Raw genomic sequence first — 6,254 nt, forward strand, 5'->3', positions numbered from 1 at the left:
CCAAGTAAAGTCATTACATTCATTGTAATGTGCATTGTCATGTGCAATTTGCAATAGATCATATTTTAACATGTACTACTAGTAAGATGTTACTTATAAATTATATAATGGTATTTTAAGCATATTTAAATAGAATTACAAGTCATATCAAGTGAGTTTAGAAAATGGTAATGGTATATCAGGATGACATTAATTCACCTATGGATTTATATTTATCTTTGGTGATTTTTTTAATAAAAATTTATTATGATAAAAATAAAATGCATTAAAACTGTAGCTATTGAATATTTATGTGCAATATTTTACACAATGTGTCTATGTTCAGTAATAAAGAGGGAATAATAAACTGAGGATAAATTTTATTTCTGAAATATGTTTTCTACCACAGTTGTTTAAAATAATAATGAAAAAGGAACCTTAAAGACACAGGAGTATACTGGAATTATTTTTATTTCTCATAAAACTAGCATTATTTAGCTGTGATCAGGGAAAGTAAATCCCAGACTTGAAATATGTTCTCTTCACTAAAGCTCTTTCACATTTTAGTTTGGTCCAGTTTAAGTGGTTTAGCTGTTGGGAAATAAAAAGTCCAATTCATTTTTTATATTCTTAAGAAATAAAGTTTATTTCTTGCTACCATAGAAATAACAAAGAAGAGATTTACCATGTACTGCACAAGGAATAAGACACATTCCATATGTGTAGTATAGTTAAGTATAGATTTCATTAATCACAAACTGAAATGTTACCCTAGAGGGTGAAGTCTTAAACTCAGAGTGTGGATTATTTCAAAGTGTCCTCTAAAGTTTATCTCCTAGATTTTAATTCCTTACCTAGTAATTGATTTTGTAAGTAGCACAGTGATAGCAGCTATTATATTAACCAAGTAGAAAAGAAAAAAATAAAAAAAATCCTTTTTATATCTCTTGTATAATAACACATTTCATATCAATATCTGTTCACACACATATGCAATGGAATACTACTCAGCCATAAAAATAATGAAATCTTGCCATTTGTGACAACATGGATGGGCCTAGAGGGTATTATGCCAAGTAAAATAAGTCAAAGAAAGATAAATATCACATGTTTGGAACAAAACAAACAGAAACAGATTCAGAGACACACAGAACAAACTGATGGTTGCCAGAGGAGGAAGTGAGTAGGGGGGATATATTAAATAGATGGAGGGGATTAAGAGGTACAATCTTCCAATTATAAAACAAATAAAACTCAGAGATATAATATAGAGCATGGGAAATATATATTCAACAATATTACAATGATTCTGTATAGTGACAGATAGTAACTGGACTTATTGTAGTGACCATTTGTAATGTATATAAATATTGAATCACTCACTATGTGGTCACCTGTAACTAATACAATATTGTAAGTCAACTATTCTTCAATTAAAAAATTAGATTAATGAGAGGGAGATGTGGTGATGGAAGAATGGTAAGAGAGATTTGACACTCCTGGCTTTTAAGTGAGAAAATTGAGGTCATGAGCCAAGGAATGTAAACAGCTTCTAGAGACTGGAAAATGCAAGGAAACAGATTCTTCCTTAGAGCCTTTGGAAAAGAACATGAATGATTTTTCGCCCAGTGGGACCCATGTTAGGTTTCTGATCTACAGAACTGTAAGAAAATAAACTTTTTTTGAATAGTTTCTTTTTTTAATGTTTATTTATTCTGAGAGAGAAAGTACACATTAGCAGTGGAGGGGCAGAGAGAGAGAGAGAAAGAGAACCCCAAGCAGGCTCCATGCTATCAGTACAGAGCCTGATGTAGGGCTCCATCTCACAAACCATGAGATAGAAATCAAGAACCATGAGCTGAAATCAAGAGTCAGATGCTCAACCAAGATAGCCACCCAGGCGCCCCTAAGATAATAAGCTTTTAAGCCACTAAGTTTGTGGTAATTTGTTATAGCAGTAATAGCAAACTAATACACCCTACAATTAGCTTTCCAGGAAGCTTCTCTGGAGTGTCTCCTAAGGATATCTAGATACACCTGATAGCTGCCTGGATTCTAACATTAATCACAGAGTGTCAGAGTTGGTTGTTTGCTTTTTTTCTGAATTGGGGAGGGGACAGAAGAGTAGGACAATTAGAGTATAAGCTCCTTAAGGACAAGGTAATCTCTGTTGGGTTTACCTTTGAATTTCTGGGATTAATTCATTGCCTGATCCAAAGCTGGTGTTCAGCATATACTTAGTGAATGAGTGAATGAATGAAGATCTGGTTATTAGTCAGGGAGCAGGTGGTTGAAATGAATGAGAGGAAGCAGTGATTAAATATATGCTATGTTCTCTCAGGGCTTTTCTCTGGGATAGGGCATATCTGTAAAACGATTTTGAGCTAAAGTTGCAAAGGGCGATGTTTGTACCATTTTCATGTAAAAATTCTTCAGTAGACTTTCTTCAAAAAGTTCCAAATATTTTTAAAAGGTGAATGGATATTGGAGATGGGGTAAGGAAGCTCTAAATATCTGGTGGTCAGACTGACTTCTTCAATCCCATTGAGTCCTACTCACATTGGAACCAGTCCTGCTTCTCTCTTACACCCTTTCCATGATGACATTTGAGGGATGTCTTGCTCAGGGAGAGTATTTATCCCCCTTGTGAGCTCTTGATGCTGTCCAAGATTGTTGGGCTGCTAGCCTCCCTGTATTCTCAGAGAGGAGGACACAAGTGAAACCCAGGCTGCTCTCAGTTTGGAATTATTAGGGCCAGAACACCAGAGGAGACTTCTCTAAACAACTTCTCTGTACCATGCATCTCCCTGGTACCTTGTAATGGTCTCAGTGCCAAAGACTCTATACAGTGATGATGGAAGACAGGGTCTTTGTGTAAGCAGTTAAACCTTGGCATTTGCTTGGGAAGCGCTGGGAAAGCCTCTCAAAATTAAACCTTTCCTGCTGGCCTAAAATTCCACCATTAGAGGAACACCTGGGTGGCTCGGTTGAGCATCCAACCCTTGATTTCAGCTCAGGTCCTGATTTCATGGTGGCATGGGGTCTGCTTGGGGTTCTCTCTCTCCCACCCTCTCTCCCCCACCCACTCCCATTTGCACCTGTATATGTGTTCTCTTGCTCTCTATCTCTCTCAAAATAAATAAATAAACATTTTTTTTAATTCTACCATTAGAGATGTGCTTTCTGGCTCTTCAATACAATTGTATTTAGCTCCCAACTATCAGTGTGCTTTCCCTGCCATGCACCTCTGTGGGACTCTCAGGATGAGGAATACAAGACCTCACCATGCAGGTAGGTGCCTCCAAGTCCCTGTGAAAACAGTTTCTTCTTCAAGGTATAACCACTTAAGCCAACATTTGTCAGCTGTAGGAAGAGGACTATGTCAGGGTCCAGGTAACAAATGGTGTCACTGAGAGGGCAAGAAGGAGCAAGAATTGCAGAGACCTTTCTTGCTCCCTAACTTAAAAGAAAAAATAGTAATCACTTTCAATGCCATTAGTAAGATCTATGTTTTTTGGACAATCTCAGAGTGACAACACTAAGACTAACCTGAGTATATAAAGTATAATGTGGAATATTGCTGCTTTTTTTCCCCATTATTTCAGCTACTTGAATAAAATTTTATCAAAACATCTTAGAAATTTCAGTTACTACTTCAGTGATTTCGACCTCAAAAAGCTGACCATGGATAGTCTGAACCATGGGAAAAGGAGATTCTATTATGCATAATGAAGCAATTTGAGACAAGGAAGATAGTTTGCTATAAATGTTAATAGGGAATTAATAAGGATCAATAATGGAATGCCTATTTTAAAATATTAATTTCATGTCAGTTAACAACATAATACATAACAGGCTACAAAACCTATCACCAAAAAATAAAAATAAAGGTAAGAAAAATCTCAAAATCTCAGTTGGACTGAAATAAAACAAAACCATGACGACAAAAGAGTAAATGAGAGAAGTGTAATTAAAAGAAAAGAAGACTAGGGGCTCCTGAGTGGCTCAGGCAGTTTAGTGTCTGACTCTTGGTTTAGGCTCAGGTCATGATCTCATGGTTCATGAGTTCAAGCCCTGCATCCAGCTCTTCACTGACAATGTGGAACCTGCTTGCGATTCTCTCTGTCTCCTTTTCTCTCTGCCCCTTCCCCACTCTTGCAAGCTCTCTCTCTCTCTCTCAAAATAAATAAATAAACTTTTAAAAAAATAAAACAGAAGAAGACTTATTTGTAGCTTTAGTATTCTTTATACATGTATAAAGTGATTTCCTAATTCCGTAAGCATAAATAGAGGAAAGGCATAGGGTATTGTGGGTATAAATATTTAGGCCACACACACTGTGCTGTCAAAGAGAATAAAAAGAACCATTTTTTCTCCTTAAAAACTTCACTTACATTATCTTTTAAATTTTTTTATGTTTATTTATTTTTGAAGGAGAGAGAGAGACAAAGTGTGATGGGGGAGAGGCAGAGAAAGGGGGGAGAGGCAGAGAGAGGGGAGACACCAAATCCGAAGCAGGATCAAGGCTCTGTGCTGACAGCTCAGAGCCTAACGCGGGGCTCAAACCACAAACCACTAGATCATGACCTGAGCAGAAGCCGGAGGCTTAACCGACTGAGCCACCCAGGAGCCCCAAAACTTCACTTACATTATAATGCTTAACTATAGATTTTACAAAGGAATTGGAGATTAATGGATTATTCTCATTTACAGATAAATAAATGAAGGTCCTGAGAAGTTGACTATTCCAACTTCTTAACTGTGGTCAACTGTCGTTAAGAAGGTAATTTCTAGAGTCAAACAACTTGATTTTGAGCCCTAGATCCCCAGTTTATGGGTTGAGAAACTGTTGGTACATTTCTTTTAATTTCTTTAAGTTCACTTCCTCACTGATAAAAGAAGGGTAACAATAGTGTTTTTCACATTGGGATGTGAAATCAAATAAAATTCTTAAGCCAGAATGCTTAGCATATTGACCAGTTTTAAGTGTTTAGCAAGTATTAACTATGGTAATAGTAATATTAATATTCACATTAATATCACTGTGATTTATCACTTATTATTATTAGAATAAGAGTCCAGTTCTCCTAATACCAAAGCCATCAAATCAGTATCTTAGTATTAACTCTGTAATTAGCTTCAGCAGATGTTTCCCACATGTAAAAATCTATGGTCCCTTCATAGGTTAACAAAATTACTAAATATTTCTTGTTACTCTTCTCTGAGTCTGGTAACTTAGTTATTTTGAGGGTTTATATTTTAACAATTGTGGCCTCTATCTGAAATGCTGATGCAGTCAGCCCTTGGTAAAAACAAAACAAAACAAAACAAAACAAAACAGCAAAAGCAACGTTTATTTTTATTACACAGTTTAAGTTGTTGCAATTTAAAAACTTATGTAATAGTAACACATGGAACCATCCAGGAGGTTCTATGGAGCCCTCTTCAAGCAAAGTCAAATGCACTTTTTTCTACACTTAATGAGCTTTGAGTAAATATACTTTCCCTAAAGAAACTAAGTAACCTAATGCAGATAAAGGATAGGTAGACAGGTAAGTAGGGATAGATTGATGAATAGATGGACAGATGGGCAGATGAACAGACAGATATAAAAAGTTACTATCCAAATTATGGCTTATCCATGTTTACAATGACAAAGGCACAAGTGCTATTGAAGCCTTCATACCTTCACTATTGACTCTAAAATAACATATTTCTAGGGAGATTTCATAGAAGAAACCATTGTTGTAAACAGGGGGATGTAGGGAAAATTCACTTACAAGTAGATATATCATAGATGATTTTGAATTTTTACTTCCATAGCATAAAAAATTAAATTGTTTAGACAATTTTTTGAAAAAGCCTAAATTTCGGGGAGACTGAGTAGCTCAGTCAGTTAAGCATCCAACTTCTGCTCGGGTCATGATCTTGTGGTTTGTGAGTTTGAGCCCCGCATTGGGCTCTGTGCTGGCATACTGGAGACTGCAGGCTGCTTTCGATTCTGTGTCTTTTTCTCTCTCTGCCCCTCCCCTGCTCATGCTCTGTGTGTCTTTCTCTCAAAAATAAATAAACATTAATTTTTTTAATCCTAAATTTCTAAGAAGAAAGGCTAGGCTCTGTGCCAATAGTTTTCTGTTTTACATATTTAACTTAGACATACTATTATCAAATTTTGCCACTGTAAAATTATGTTTTTAAAGACAGTATATTAAGATTTGTATATTATTTATATGGCAAATAATATTTTGAAATTTATAACAATTACACAAATGCCT

The sequence above is a fragment of the Felis catus genome, chromosome C2 (genome assembly GCF_018350175.1).
Source record: "Felis catus isolate Fca126 chromosome C2, F.catus_Fca126_mat1.0, whole genome shotgun sequence".
NCBI classification, from domain to species: domain Eukaryota; kingdom Metazoa; phylum Chordata; class Mammalia; order Carnivora; family Felidae; genus Felis; species Felis catus.